Raw genomic sequence first — 16,603 nt, forward strand, 5'->3', positions numbered from 1 at the left:
CGTGAAAGTGTTTCTCACCAGTCACTGCTTAGGGCTACATCAAGAGGAAACAGAATATAGAGATAGAACGTGAAACTACTTTACTTTGTCAAGTTTCATGAAGCTAGCACAAACCGTGTTGGATTTAGAGTTCCAAATACATGTATCAATATAGGAGAAAACAGAGTGAAACCTAAAAATTCAAACTGTTACTGGAAATGAACACTTCAACATAGAAGAACGAAATTTGGGGAACCAAGTTGCCTTAGTGTACTGATCATTACCTGAAAGTATCATCCAGTTTGGGTGAAAAAATATTTGCTGAGATTTTTGGAGATTCGTAATTTTTGGAAGCTTTTCAACCCCTCTCCATGAAAGTGGTTCTCGCCAGTCACTGCTTAGGGCTACAGCAAGAGGAAACAAAACATAGAGATAGAACGTGAAACTACTTTACTGTATCAAGTTTCAAGAAGCTAGCACAAACCGTGTTGGATTTAGAGTTCCAAATACATGTATCAATATAGGAGAAAACAGAGTGAAACCTAAAAATTCAAACTGTTACTGGAAATGAACGCTTCAACATAGAAGAACGAAATTTGGGGAACCAAGTCGCCTTAGTGTACTGATCATTACCTGAAAGTATCATCCAGTTTGGGTGAAAAAATATTTGCTGAGATTTCTGGAGATTCGTAACTTTTGGAAGCTTGGCAACCTTTTTCCATGAAAGTGTTTCTCACCAGTCACTGCTTAGGGCTACATCAAGAGGAAACAGAATATAGAGATAGAACGTGAAACTACTTTACTTTGTCAAGTTTCATGAAGCTAGCACAAACCGTGTTGGATTTTGAGTTCCAAATACATCTATCAATATAGGAGAAAACAGAGTGAAACCTAAAAATTCAAAGTGTTACTGGAAATGAACGCTTCAACATAGAAGAACGACATTTGGGGAACCAAGTCGCCTTCGTGTACTGATCATTACCTGAAAGTATCATCCAGTTTGGGTGAAAAAATATTTGCTGAGATTTCTGGAGATTCGTAATTTTTGGAAGCTTGGAAACCCCTCTCCATGAAAGTGTTTCTCGCCAGTCACTGCTTAGGGGTACAGCAAGAGGAAACAAAACATTGAGATAGAACGTGAAACTACTTTACTGTATCAAGTTTCAAGAAGCTAGCACAAACCGTGTTGGATTTAGAGTTCCAAATACATGTATCAATATAGGAGAAAACAGAGTGAAACCTAAAAATTCAAACTGTTACTGGAAATGAACGCTTCAACATAGAAGAACGAACTTTGGGGATCCAAGTCGCCTTAGTGTACTGATCATTACCTGAAAGTATCATCCAGTTTGGGTGAAAAAATATTTGCTGAGATTTCTGGAGATTCGTAATTTTTGGAAGCTTGGCAACCCCTCTCCATGAAAGTGTTTCTCGCCAGTCACTGCTTAGGGCTACATCAAGAGGAAACAAAACATAGAGATAGAACGTGAAACTACTTTACTGTGTCAAGTTTCAAGAAGCTAGCACAAACCGTGTTGGATTTAGAGTTCCAAATACATGTATCAATATAGGAGAAAACAGAGTGAAGCCTAAAAATTCAAACTGTTACTGGAAATGAACGCTTCAACATAGAAGAACGAAATTTGGGGAACCAAGTCGCCTTAGTGTACTGATCATTACCTGAAAGTGTCATCCAGTTTGGGTGAAAAAATATTTGCTGAGATTTCTGGAGATTCGTAATTTTTGGAAGCTTGGCAACCCCTCTCCATGAAAGTGGTTCTCGCCAGTCACTGCTTAGGGCTACATCAAGAGGAAACAAAACATAGAGATACAACATGAAACTACTTTACTGTGTCAAGTTTCAAGAAGCTAGCACAAACCGTGTTGGATTTAGAGTTCCAAATACATGTATCAATATAGGAGAAAACAGAGTGAAACCTAAAAATTCAAACTGTTACAGGAAATGAACGCTTCAACATAGAAGAACGATATTTGGGGAACCAAGTCGCCTTAGTGTACTGATCATTACCTGAAAGTATCATCCAGTTTGGGTGAAAAAATATTTGCTGAGATTTCTGGAGATTCGTAACTTTTGGAAGCTTGGCAACCTTTTTCCATGAAAGTGTTTCTCACCAGTCACTGCTTAGAGCTACATCAAGAGGAAACAGAATATAGAGATAGAACGTGAAACTACTTTACTTTGTCAAGTTTCATGAAGCTAGCACAAACCGTGTTGGATTTAGAGTTCCAAATACATCTATCAATATAGGAGAAAACAGAGTGAAACCTAAAAATTCAAAGTGTTACTGGAAATGAACGCTTCAACATAGAAGAACGACATTTGGGGAACCAAGTCGCCTTCGTGTACTGATCATTTCCTGAAAGTATCATCCAGTTTGGGTGAAAAAATATTTGCTGAGATTTCTGGAGATTCGTAATTTTTGGAAGCTTGGCAACCCCTCTCCATGAAAGTGGTTCTCGCCAGTCACTGCTTAGGGCTACAGCAAGAGGAAACAAAACATAGAGATAGAACATGAAACTACTTTACTGTATCAAGTTTCAAGAAGCTAGCACAAACCGTGTTGGATTTAGAGTTCCAAATACATGTATCAATATAGGAGAAAACAGAGTGAAACCTAAAAATTCAAACTGTTACAGGAAATGAACGCTTCAACATAGAAGAACGACATTTGGGGAACCAAGTCGCCTTATGTACTGATCATTACCTGAAAGTATCATCCAGTTTGGGTGAAAAAATATTTGCTGAGATTTCTGGAGATTCGTAATTTTTGGAAGCTTGGCAACCCCTTTCCATGAAAGTGTTTCTCGCCAGTCACTGCTTAGGGCTACATCAAGAAGAAACAAAACATAGAGATAGAACGTGAAACTACTTTACTGTGTCAAGTTTCAAGAAGCTAGCACAAACCGTGTTGGATTTAGAGTTCCAAATACATGTATCAATATAGGAGAAAACAGAGTGAAACCTAAAAATTCAAACTGTTACTGGAAATGAACGCTTCAACATAGAAGAACGAAATTTGGGGAACCAAGTCGCCTTAGTGTACTGATCATTACCTGAAAGTATCATCCAGTTTGGGTGAAAAAATATTTGCTGAGATTTCTGGAGATTCGTAATTTTTGGAAGCTTGGCAACCCCTCTCCATGAAAGTGGTTCTCGCCAGTCACTGCTTAGGGCTACATCAAGAGGAAACAAAACATAGAGATACAACGTGAAACTACTTTACTGTGTCAAGTTTCAAGAAGCTAGCACAAACCGTGTTGGATTTAGAGTTCCAAATACATGTATCAATATAGGAGAAAACAGAGTGAAACCTAAAAATTCAAACTGTTACAGGAAATGAACGCTTCAACATAGAAGAACGACATTTGGGGAACCAAGTCGCCTTAGTGTACTGATCATTACCTGAAAGTATCATCCAGTTTGGGTGAAAAAATATTTGCTGAGATTTCTGGAGATTTGTAATTTTTGGAAGCTTGGCAACCCCTCTCCATGAAAGTGGTTCTCGCCAGACACTGCTTAGGGCTACAGCAAGAGGAAACAAAACATAGAGATAGAACGTGAAACTACTTTACTGTGTCAAGTTTCAAGAAGCTAGCACAAACCGTGTTAGATTTAGAGTTCCAAATACATGTATCAATATAGGAGAAAACAGAGTGAAACCTAAAAATTCAAACTGTTACTGGAAATGAACGCTTCAACATAGAAGAACGAACTTTGGGGAACCAAGTCGCCTTAGTGTCCTGATCATTACCTGAAAGTATCATCCAGTTTGGGTGAAAAAATATTTGCTGAGATTTCTAGAGATTCGTAATTTTTGGAAGCTTGGCAACCCCTTTCCATGAAAGTGTTTCTCGCCAGTCACTGCTTAGGGCTACATCAAGAGGAAACAGAACATAGAGATAGAACGTGAAAGTACTTTACTGTGTCAAGTTTCAAGAAGCTAGCACAAACCGTGTTGGATTTAGAGTTCCAAATACATCTATCAATATAGGAGAAAACAGAGTGAAACCTAAAAATTCAAACTGTTTCTGGAAATGAACGCTTCAACATAGAAGAACGACATTTGGGGAACCAAGTCGCCTTAGTGTACTGATCATTACCTGAAAGTATCATCCAGTTTGGGTGAAAAAATATTTGCTGAGATTTCTGGAGATTCGTAATTTTTGGAAGCTTGGCAACCCCTTTCCATGAAAGTGTTTCTCGCCAGTCACTGCTTAGGGCTACATCAAGAGGAAACAAAACATAGAGACAGAACGTGAAACTACTTTACTGTGTCAAGTTTCAAGAAGTTAGCACAAACCGTGTTGGATTTAGAGTTCCAAATACATGTATCAATATAGGAGAAAACAGAGTGAAACCTAAAAATTCAAACTGTTACAGGAAATGAACGCTTCAACATAGAAGAACGACATTTGGGGAACCAAGTCGCCTTAGTGTACTGATCATTACCTGAAAGTATCATCCAGTTTGGGTGAAAAAATATTTGCTGAGATTTCTGGAGATTCGTAACTTTTGGAAGCTTGGCAACCTTTTTCCATGAAAGTGTTTCTCACCAGTCACTGCTTAGGGCTACATCGAGAGGAAACAGAATATAGAGATAGAACGTGAAACTACTTTACTTTGTCAAGTTTCATGAAGCTAGCACAAACCGTGTTGGATTTAGAGTTCCAAATACATCTATCAATATAGGAGAAAACAGAGTGAAACCTAAAAATTCAAAGTGTTACTGGAAATGAACGCTTCAACATAGAAGAACGACATTTGGGGAACCAAGTCGTCTTCGTGTACTGATCATTACCTGAAAGTATCATCCAGTTTGGGTGAAAAAATATTTGCTGAGATTTCTGGAGATTCGTAATTTTTGGAAGCTTGGCAACCCCTCTCCATGAAATTGGCCTCGCCAGTCACTGCTTAGGGCTACATCAAGAGGAAACAAAACATAGAGATAGAACGTGAAACTACTTTACTGTGTCAAGTTTCAAGAAGCTAGCACAAACCGTGTTGGATTTAGAGTTCCAAATACATGTATCAATATAGGAGAAAACAGAGTGAAACCTAAAAATTCAAACTGTTACTGGAAATGAACGCTTCAACATAGAAGAACGACATTTGGGGAACCAAGTCGCCTTAGTGCACTGATCATTACCTGAAAGTATCATCCAGTTTGGGTGAAAAAATATTTGCTGAGATTTCTGGAGATTCGTAATTTTTGGAAGCTTGGCAACCCCTCTCCATGAAAGTGGTTCTCGCCAGTCACTGCTTAGGGCTACAGCAAGAGGAAACAAAACATAGATATAGAACGTGAAACTACTTTACTGTGTCAAGTTTCAAGAAGCTAGCACAAACCGTGTTGGATTTAGAGTTCCAAATACATGTATCAATATAGGAGAAAACAGAGTGAAACCTAAAAATTCAAACTGTTACAGGAAATGAACGCTTCAACATAGAAGAACGAAATTTGGGGAACCAAGTCGCCCTATTATACTGATCATTACCTGAAAGTATCATCCAGTTTGGGTGAAAAAATATTTGCTGAGATTTCTGGAGATTCGTAATTTTTGGAAGCTTGGCAACCCCTTTCCATGAAAGTGTTTCTCGCCAGTCACTGCTTAGGGCTACATCAAGAGGAAACAAAACATAGAGATAGAACGTGAAACTACTTTACTGTGTCAAGTTTCAAGAAGCTAGCACAAACTGTGTTGGATTTGGAGTTCCAAATACATGTATCAATATAGGAGAAAACAGAGTGAAACCTAAAAATTCAAACTGTTACTGGAAATGAACGCTTCAACATAGAAGAACGAAATTTGGGGAACCAAGTCGCCTTAGTGTACTGATCATTACCTGAAAGTATCATCCAGTTTGGGTGAAAAAATATTTGCTGAGATTTCTGGAGATTCGTAATTTTTGGAAGCTTGGCAACCCCTCTCCATGAAAGTGGTTCTCGCCAGTCACTGCTTAGGGCTACAGCAAGAGGAAACAAAACATAGAGATAGAACGTGAAACTACTTTACTGTGTCAAGTTTCAAGAAGCTAGCACAAACCGTGTTGGATTTAGAGTTCCAAATACATGTATCAATATAGGAGAAAACAGAGTGAAACCTAAAAATTCAAACTGTTACTGGAAATGAACGCTTCAACATAGAAGAACGAAATTTGGGGAACCAAGTCGCCTTAGTGTACTGATCATTACCTGAAAGTATCATCCAGTTTGGGTGAATAAATATTTGCTGAGATTTCTGGAGATTCGTAATTTTTGGAAGCTTGGCAACCCCTCTCCATGAAAGTGGTTCTCGCCAGTCACTGCTTAGGGCTACAGCAAGAGGAAACAAAACATAGAGATAGAACGTGAAACTACTTTACTGTGTCAAGTTTCAAGAAGCTAGCACAAACTGTGTTGGATTTAGAGTTCCAAATACATGTATCAATATAGGAGAAAACAGAGTGAAACCTAAAAATTCAAACTGTTACAGGAAATGAAGGCTAAAACACAGAAGAACGACCTTTGGGGAACCAAGTCGCCTTAGTGTACTGATCATTACCTGAAAGTATCATCCAGTTTGGGTGAAAAAATATTTGCTGAGATTTCTGGAGATTCGTAATTTTTGGAAGCTTGGCAACCCCTTTCCATGAAAGTGTTTCTCGCCAGTCACTGCTTAGGGCTACATCAAGAGGAAACAAAACATAGAGATAGAACGTGAAACTACTTTACTGTGTCAAGTTTCAAGAAGCTAGCACAAACCGTGTTGGATTTAGAGTTCCAAATACATGTATCAATATAGGAGAAAACAGAGTGAAACCTAAAAATTCAAACTGTTACTGGAAATGAACGCTTCAACATAGAAGAACGAACTTTGGAAAACCAAGTCGCCTTAGTGTACTGATCATTACCTGAAAGTATCATCCAGTTTGGGTGAAAAAATATTTGCTGAGATTTCTGGAGATTCGTAATTTTTGGAAGCTTGGCAACCCCTCTCCATGAAAGTGGTTCTCGCCAGTCACTGCTTAGGGCTACATCAAGAGGAAACAAAACATAGAGATACAACGTGAAACTACTTTACTGTGTCAAGTTTCAAGAAGCTAGCACAAACCGTGTTGGATTTAGAGTTCCAAATACATGTATCAATATAGGAGAAAACAGAGTGAAACCTAAAAATTCAAACTGTTACAGGAAATGAACGCTTCAACATAGAAGAACGACATTTGGGGAACCAAGTCGCCTTAGTGTACTGATCATTACCTGAAAGTATCATCCAGTTTGGGTGAAAAAATATTTGCTGAGATTTCTGGAGATTTGTAATTTTTGGAAGCTTGGCAACCCCTCTCCATGAAAGTGGTTCTCGCCAGACACTGCTTAGGGCTACAGCAAGAGGAAACAAAACATAGAGATAGAACGTGAAACTACTTTACTGTGTCAAGTTTCAAGAAGCTAGCACAAACCGTGTTGGATTTAGAGTTCCAAATACATGTATCAATATAGGAGAAAACAGAGTGAAACCTAAAAATTCAAACTGTTACTGGAAATGAACGCTTCAACATAGAAGAACGAACTTTGGGGAACCAAGTCGCCTTATTGTACTGATCATTACCTGAAAGTATCATCCAGTTTGGGTGAAAAAATATTTGCTGAGATTTCTAGAGATTCGTAATTTTTGGAAGCTTGGCAACCCCTTTCCATGAAAGTGTTTCTCGCCAGTCACTGCTTAGGGCTACATCAAGAGGAAACAGAACATAGAGATAGAACGTGAAAGTACTTTACTGTGTCAAGTTTCAAGAAGCTAGCACAAACCGTGTTGGATTTAGAGTTCCAAATACATCTATCAATATAGGAGAAAACAGAGTGAAACCTAAAAATTCAAACTGTTTCTGGAAATGAACGCTTCAACATAGAAGAACGACATTTGGGGAACCAAGTCGCCTTAGTGTACTGATCATTACCTGAAAGTATCATCCAGTTTGGGTGAAAAAATATTTGCTGAGATTTCTGGAGATTCGTAATTTTTGGAAGCTTGGCAACCCCTTTCCATGAAAGTGTTTCTCGCCAGTCACTGCTTAGGGCTACATCAAGAGGAAACAAAACATAGAGACAGAACGTGAAACTACTTTACTGTGTCAAGTTTCAAGAAGTTAGCACAAACCGTGTTGGATTTAGAGTTCCAAATACATGTATCAATATAGGAGAAAACAGAGTGAAACCTAAAAATTCAAACTGTTACAGGAAATGAACGCTTCAACATAGAAGAACGACATTTGGGGAACCAAGTCGCCTTAGTGTACTGATCATTACCTGAAAGTATCATCCAGTTTGGGTGAAAAAATATTTGCTGAGATTTCTGGAGATTCGTAACTTTTGGAAGCTTGGCAACCTTTTTCCATGAAAGTGTTTCTCACCAGTCACTGCTTAGGGCTACATCGAGAGGAAACAGAATATAGAGATAGAACGTGAAACTACTTTACTTTGTCAAGTTTCATGAAGCTAGCACAAACCGTGTTGGATTTAGAGTTCCAAATACATCTATCAATATAGGAGAAAACAGAGTGAAACCTAAAAATTCAAACTGTTACTGGAAATGAACGCTTCAACATAGAAGAACGACATTTGGGGAACCAAGTCGCCTTAGTGCACTGATCATTACCTGAAAGTATCATCCAGTTTGGGTGAAAAAATATTTGCTGAGATTTCTGGAGATTCGTAATTTTTGGAAGCTTGGCAACCCCTCTCCATGAAAGTGGTTCTCGCCAGTCACTGCTTAGGGCTACAGCAAGAGGAAACAAAACATACAGATAGAACGTGAAATTACTTTACTGTGTCAAGTTTCAAGAAGCTAGCACAAACCGTGTTGGATTTAGAGTTCCAAATACATGTATCAATATAGGAGAAAACAGAGTGAAACCTAAAAATTCAAACTGTTACAGGAAATGAACGCTTCAACATAGAAGAACGAACTTTGGAAAACCAAGTCGCCTTAGTGTACTGATCATTACCTGAAAGTATCATCCAGTTTGGGTGAAAAAATATTTGCTGAGATTTCTGGAGATTCGTAATTTTTGGAAGCTTGGCAACCCCTTTCCATGAAAGTGTTTCTCGCCAGTCACTGCTTAGGGCTACATCAAGAGGAAACAAAACATAGAGATAGAACGTGAAACTACTTTACTGTGTCAAGTTTCAAGAAGCTAGCACAAACTGTGTTGGATTTGGAGTTCCAAATACATCTATCAATATAGGAGAAAACAGAGTGAAACCTAAAAATTCAAACTGTTACTGGAAATGAACGCTTCAACATAGAAGAACGAAATTTGGGGAACCAAGTCGCCTTAGTGTATTGATCATTACCTGAAAGTATCATCCAGTTTGGGTGAAAAAATATTTGCTGAGATTTCTGGAGATTCGTAATTTTTGGAAGCTTGGCAACCCCTCTCCATGAAAGTGGTTCTCGCCAGTCACTGCTTAGGGCTACAGCAAGAGGAAACAAAACATAGAGATAGAACGTGAAACTACTTTACTGTGTCAAGTTTCAAGAAGCTAGCACAAACCGTGTTGGATTTAGAGTTCCAAATACATGTATCAATATAGGAGAAAACAGAGTGAAACCTAAAAATTCAAACTGTTACTGGAAATGAACGCTTCAACATAGAAGAACGAAATTTGGGGAACCAAGTCGCCTTAGTGTACTGATCATTACCTGAAAGTATCATCCAGTTTGGGTGAATAAATATTTGCTGAGATTTCTGGAGATTCGTAATTTTTGGAAGCTTGGCAACCCCTCTCCATGAAAGTGGTTCTCGCCAGTCACTGCTTAGGGCTACAGCAAGAGGAAACAAAACATAGAGATAGAACGTGAAACTACTTTACTGTGTCAAGTTTCAAGAAGCTAGCACAAACTGTGTTGGATTTAGAGTTCCAAATACATGTATCAATATAGGAGAAAACAGAGTGAAACCTAAAAATTCAAACTGTTACAGGAAATGAAGGCTAAAACACAGAAGAACGACCTTTGGGGAACCAAGTCGCCTTAGTGTACTGATCATTACCTGAAAGTATCATCCAGTTTGGGTGAAAAAATATTTGCTGAGATTTCTGGAGATTCGTAATTTTTGGAAGCTTGGCAACCCCTTTCCATGAAAGTGTTTCTCGCCAGTCACTGCTTAGGGCTACATCAAGAGGAAACAAAACATAGAGATAGAACGTGAAACTACTTTACTGTGTCAAGTTTCAAGAAGCTAGCACAAACCGTGTTGGATTTAGAGTTCCAAATACATGTATCAATATAGGAGAAAACAGAGTGAAACCTAAAAATTCAAACTGTTACTGGAAATGAACGCTTCAACATAGAAGAACGAACTTTGGAAAACCAAGTCGCCTTAGTGTACTGATCATTACCTGAAAGTATCATCCAGTTTGGGTGAAAAAATATTTGCTGAGATTTCTGGAGATTCGTAATTTTTGGAAGCTTGGCAACCCCTCTCCATGAAAGTGGTTTTCGCCAGTCACTGCTTAGGGCTACAGCAAGAGGAAACAAAACATAGAGATAGAACGTGAAACTACTTTACTGTGTCAAGTTTCAAGAAGCTAGCACAAACCGTGTTGGATTTAGAGTTCCAAATACATGTATCAATATAGGAGAAAACAGAGTGAAACCTAAAAATTCAAACTGTTACAGGAAATGAACGCTTCAACATAGAAGAACGATATTTGGGGAACCAAGTCGCCTTAGTGTACTGATCATTACCTGAAAGTATCATCCAGTTTGGGTGAAAAAATATTTGCTGAGATTTCTGGAGATTCGTAACTTTTGGAAGCTTGGCAACCTTTTTCCATGAAAGTGTTTCTCACCAGTCACTGCTTAGGGCTACATCAAGAGGAAACAGAATATAGAGATAGAACGTGAAACTACTTTACTTTGTCAAGTTTCATGAAGCTAGCACAAACCGTGTTGGATTTAGAGTTCCAAATACATCTATCAATATAGGAGAAAACAGAGTGAAACCTAAAAATTCAAAGTGTTACTGGAAATGAACGCTTCAACATAGAAGAACGACATTTGGGGAACAAAGTCGCCTTCGTGTACTGATCATTACCTGAAAGTATCATCCAGTTTGGGTGAAAAAATATTTGCTGAGATTTCTGGAGATTCGTAATTTTTGGAAGCTTGGCAACCCCTCTCCATGAAAGTGTTTCTCGCCAGTCACTGCTTAGGGCTACAGCAAGAGGAAACAAAACATAGAGATAGAACGTGAAACTACTTTACTGTGTCAAGTTTCAAGAAGCTAGCACAAACCGTGTTGGATTTAGAGTTCCAAATACATGTATCAATATAGGAGAAAACAGAGTGAAACCTAAAAATTCAAACTGTTACAGGAAATGAACGCTTCAACATAGAAGAACGACATTTGGGGAACCAAGTCGCCTTAGTGTACTGATCATTACCTGAAAGTATCATCCAGTTTGGGTGAAAAAATATTTGCTGAGATTTCTGGAGATTCGTAATTTTTGGAAGCTTGGCAACCCCTTTCCATGAAAGTGTTTCTCGCCAGTCACTGCTTAGGGCTACATCAAGAGGAAACAAAACATAGAGATAGAACGTGAAACTACTTTACTGTGTCAAGTTTCAAGAAGCTAGCACAAACCGTGTTGGATTTAGAGTTCCAAATACATGTATCAATATAGGAGAAAACAGAGTGAAACCTAAAAATTCAAACTGTTACTGGAAATGAACGCTTCAACATAGAAGAACGAACTTTGGAAAACCAAGTCGCCTTAGTGTACTGATCATTACCTGAAAGTATCATCCAGTTTGGGTGAAAAAATATTTGCTGAGATTTCTGGAGATTCGTAATTTTTGGAAGCTTGGCAACCCCTCTCCATGAAAGTGGTTCTCGCCAGTCACTGCTTAGGGCTACAGCAAGAGGAAACAAAACATAGAGATAGAACGTGAAACTACTTTACTGTGTCAAGTTTCAAGAAGCTAGCACAAACCGTGTTGGATTTAGAGTTCCAAATACATGTATCAATATAGGAGAAAACAGAGTGAAACCTAAAAATTCAAACTGTTACAGGAAATGAACGCTTCAACATAGAAGAACGATATTTGGGGAACCAAGTCGCCTTAGTGTACTGATCATTACCTGAAAGTATCATCCAGTTTGGGTGAAAAAATATTTGCTGAGATTTCTGGAGATTCGTAACTTTTGGAAGCTTGGCAACCTTTTTCCATGAAAGTGTTTCTCACCAGTCACTGCTTAGGGCTACATCAAGAGGAAACAGAATATAGAGATAGAACGTGAAACTACTTTACTTTGTCAAGTTTCATGAAGCTAGCACAAACCGTGTTGGATTTAGAGTTCCAAATACATCTATCAATATAGGAGAAAACAGAGTGAAACCTAAAAATTCAAAGTGTTACTGGAAATGAACGCTTCAACATAGAAGAACGACATTTGGGGAACAAAGTCGCCTTCGTGTACTGATCATTACCTGAAAGTATCATCCAGTTTGGGTGAAAAAATATTTGCTGAGATTTCTGGAGATTCGTAATTTTTGGAAGCTTGGCAACCCCTCTCCATGAAAGTGTTTCTCGCCAGTCACTGCTTAGGGCTACAGCAAGAGGAAACAAAACATAGAGATAGAACGTGAAACTACTTTACTGTGTCAAGTTTCAAGAAGCTAGCACAAACCGTGTTGGATTTAGAGTTCCAAATACATGTATCAATATAGGAGAAAACAGAGTGAAACCTAAAAATTCAAACTGTTACAGGAAATGAACGCTTCAACATAGAAGAACGACATTTGGGGAACCAAGTCGCCTTAGTGTACTGATCATTACCTGAAAGTATCATCCAGTTTGGGTGAAAAAATATTTGCTGAGATTTCTGGAGATTCGTAATTTTTGGAAGCTTGGCAACCCCTTTCCATGAAAGTGTTTCTCGCCAGTCACTGCTTAGGGCTACATCAAGAGGAAACAAAACATAGAGATAGAACGTGAAACTACTTTACTGTGTCAAGTTTCAAGAAGCTAGCACAAACCGTGTTGGATTTAGAGTTCCAAATACATGTATCAATATAGGAGAAAACAGAGTGAAACCTAAAAATTCAAACTGTTACTGGAAATGAACGCTTCAACATAGAAGAACGAAATTTGGGGAACCAAGTCGCCTTAGTGTACTGATCATTACCTGAAAGTGTAATCCAGTTTGGGTGAAAAAATATTTGCTGAGATTTCTGGAGATTCGTAATTTTTGGAAGCTTGGCAACCCCTCTCCATGAAAGTGGTTCTCGCCAGTCACTGCTTAGGGCTACATCAAGAGGAAACAAAACATAGAGATACAACGTGAAACTACTTTACTGTGTCAAGTTTCAAGAAGCTAGCACAAACCGTGTTGGATTTAGAGTTCCAAATACATGTATCAATATAGGAGAAAACAGAGTGAAACCTAAAAATTCAAACTGTTACAGGAAATGAACGCTTCAACATAGAAGAACGATATTTGGGGAACCAAGTCGCCTTAGTGTACTGATCATTACCTGAAAGTATCATCCAGTTTGGGTGAAAAAATATTTGCTGAGATTTCTGGAGATTCGTAACTTTTGGAAGCTTGGCAACCTTTTTCCATGAAAGTGTTTCTCACCAGTCACTGCTTAGAGCTACATCAAGAGGAAACAGAATATAGAGATAGAACGTGAAACTACTTTACTTTGTCAAGTTTCATGAAGCTAGCACAAACCGTGTTGGATTTAGAGTTCCAAATACATCTATCAATATAGGAGAAAACAGAGTGAAACCTAAAAATTCAAAGTGTTACTGGAAATGAACGCTTCAACATAGAAGAACGACATTTGGGGAACCAAGTCGCCTTCGTGTACTGATCATTTCCTGAAAGTATCATCCAGTTTGGGTGAAAAAATATTTGCTGAGATTTCTGGAGATTCGTAATTTTTGGAAGCTTGGCAACCCCTCTCCATGAAAGTGGTTCTCGCCAGTCACTGCTTAGGGCTACAGCAAGAGGAAACAAAACATAGACATAGAACGTGAAACTACTTTACTGTGTCAAGTTTCAAGAAGCTAGCACAAACCGTGTTGGTTTTAGAGTTCCAAATACATGTATCAATATAGGAGAAAACAGAGTGAAACCTAAAAATTCAAACTGTTACAGGAAATGAACGCTTCAACATAGAAGAACGACATTTGGGGAACCAAGTCGCCTTCGTGTACTGATCATTACCTGAAAGTATCATCCAGTTTGGGTGAATAAATATTTGCTGAGATTTCTGGAGATTCGTAATTTTTGGAAGCTTGGCAACCCCTTTCCATGAAAGTGTTTCTCGCCAGTCACTGCTTAGGGCTACATCAAGAGGAAACAAAACATAGAGATAGAACTTGAAACTACTTTACTGTGTCAAGTTTCAAGAAGCTAGCAGAAACCGTGTTGGATTTAGAGTTCCAAATACATGTATCAATATAGGAGAAAACAGAGTGAAACCTAAAAATTCAAACTGTTACTGGAAATGAACGCTTCAATATAGAAGAACGAAATTTGGGGAACCAAGTCGCCTTAGTGTACTGATCATTACCTGAAAGTATCATCCAGTTTGGGTGAAAAAATATTTGCTGAGATTTCTGGAGATTCGTAACTTTTGGAAGCTTGGCAACCCCTCTCCATGAAAGTGGTTCTCGCCAGTCACTGCTTAGGGCTACATCAAGAGGAAACAAAACATAGAGACACAACGTGAAACTACTTTACTGTGTCAAGTTTCAAGAAGCTAGCACAAACCGTGTTGGATTTAGAGTTCCAAATACATGTATCAATATAGGAGAAAACAGAGTGAAACCTAAAAATTCAAACTGTTACAGGAAATGAACGCTTCAACATAGAAGAACGACATTTGGGGAACCAAGTCGCCTTAGTGTACTGATCATTACCTGAAAGTATCATCCAGTTTGGGTGAAAAAATATTTGCTGAGATTTCTGGAGATTTGTAATTTTTGGAAGCTTGGCAACCCCTCTCCATGAAAGTGGTTCTCGCCAGACACTGCTTAGGGCTATAGCAAGAGGAAACAAAACATAGAGATAGAACGTGAAACTACTTTACTGTGTCAAGTTTCAAGAAGCTAGCACAAACCGTGTTGGATTTAGAGTTCCAAATACATGTATCAATATAGGAGAAAACAGAGTGAAACCTAAAAATTCAAACTGTTACTGGAAATGAACGCTTCAACATAGAAGAACGAACTTTGGGGAACCAAGTCGCCTTAGTGTACTGATCATTACCTGAAAGTATCATCCAGTTTGGGTGAAAAAATATTTGCTGAGATTTCTAGAGATTCGTAATTTTTGGAAGCTTGGCAACCCCTTTCCATGAAAGTGTTTCTCGCCAGTCACTGCTTAGGGCTACATCAAGAGGAAACAGAACATAGAGATAGAACGTGAAAGTACTTTACTGTGTCAAGTTTCAAGAAGCTAGCACAAACCGTGTTGGATTTAGAGTTCCAAATACATCTATCAATATAGGAGAAAACAGAGTGAAACCTAAAAATTCAAACTGTTTCTGGAAATGAACGCTTCAACATAGAAGAACGAAATTTGGGGAACCAAGTCGCCTTAGTGTACTGATCATTACCTGAAAGTGTAATCCAGTTTGGGTGAAAAAATATTTGCTGAGATTTCTGGAGATTCGTAATTTTTGGAAGCTTGGCAACCCCTTTCCATGAAAGTGTTTCTCGCCAGTCACTGCTTAGGGCTACATCAAGAGGAAACAAAACATAGAGACAGAACGTGAAACTACTTTACTGTGTCAAGTTTCAAGAAGTTAGCACAAACCGTGTTGGATTTAGAGTTCCAAATACATGTATCAATATAGGAGAAAACAGAGTGAAACCTAAAAATTCAAACTGTTACTGGAAATGAACGCTTCAACATAGAAGAACGAACTTTGGGGAACCAAGTCGCCTTAGTGTACTGATCATTACCTGAAAGTATCATCCAGTTTGGGTGAAAAAATATTTGCTGAGATTTCTAGAGATTCGTAATTTTTGGAAGCTTGGCAACCCCTTTCCATGAAAGTGTTTCTCGCCAGTCACTGCTTAGGGCTACATCAAGAGGAAACAGAACATAGAGATAGAACGTGAAAGTACTTTACTGTGTCAAGTTTCAAGAAGCTAGCACAAACCGTGTTGGATTTAGAGTTCCAAATACATCTATCAATATAGGAGAAAACAGAGTGAAACCTAAAAATTCAAACTGTTTCTGGAAATGAACGCTTCAACATAGAAGAACGAAATTTGGGGAACCAAGTCGCCTTAGTGTACTGATCATTACCTGAAAGTGTAATCCAGTTTGGGTGAAAAAATATTTGCTGAGATTTCTGGAGATTCGTAATTTTTGGAAGCTTGGCAACCCCTTTCCATGAAAGTGTTTCTCGCCAGTCACTGCTTAGGGCTACATCAAGAGGAAACAAAACATAGAGACAGAACGTGAAACTACTTTACTGTGTCAAGTTTCAAGAAGTTAGCACAAACCGTGTTGGATTTAGAGTTCCAAATACATGTATCAATATAGGAGAAAACAGAGTGAAACCTAAAAATTCAAACTGTTACAGGAAATGAA

This window comes from Spermophilus citellus (assembly GCF_964194105.1).
Source record: "Spermophilus citellus genome assembly, chromosome: 10".
Lineage (NCBI taxonomy): Eukaryota > Metazoa > Chordata > Mammalia > Rodentia > Sciuridae > Spermophilus > Spermophilus citellus.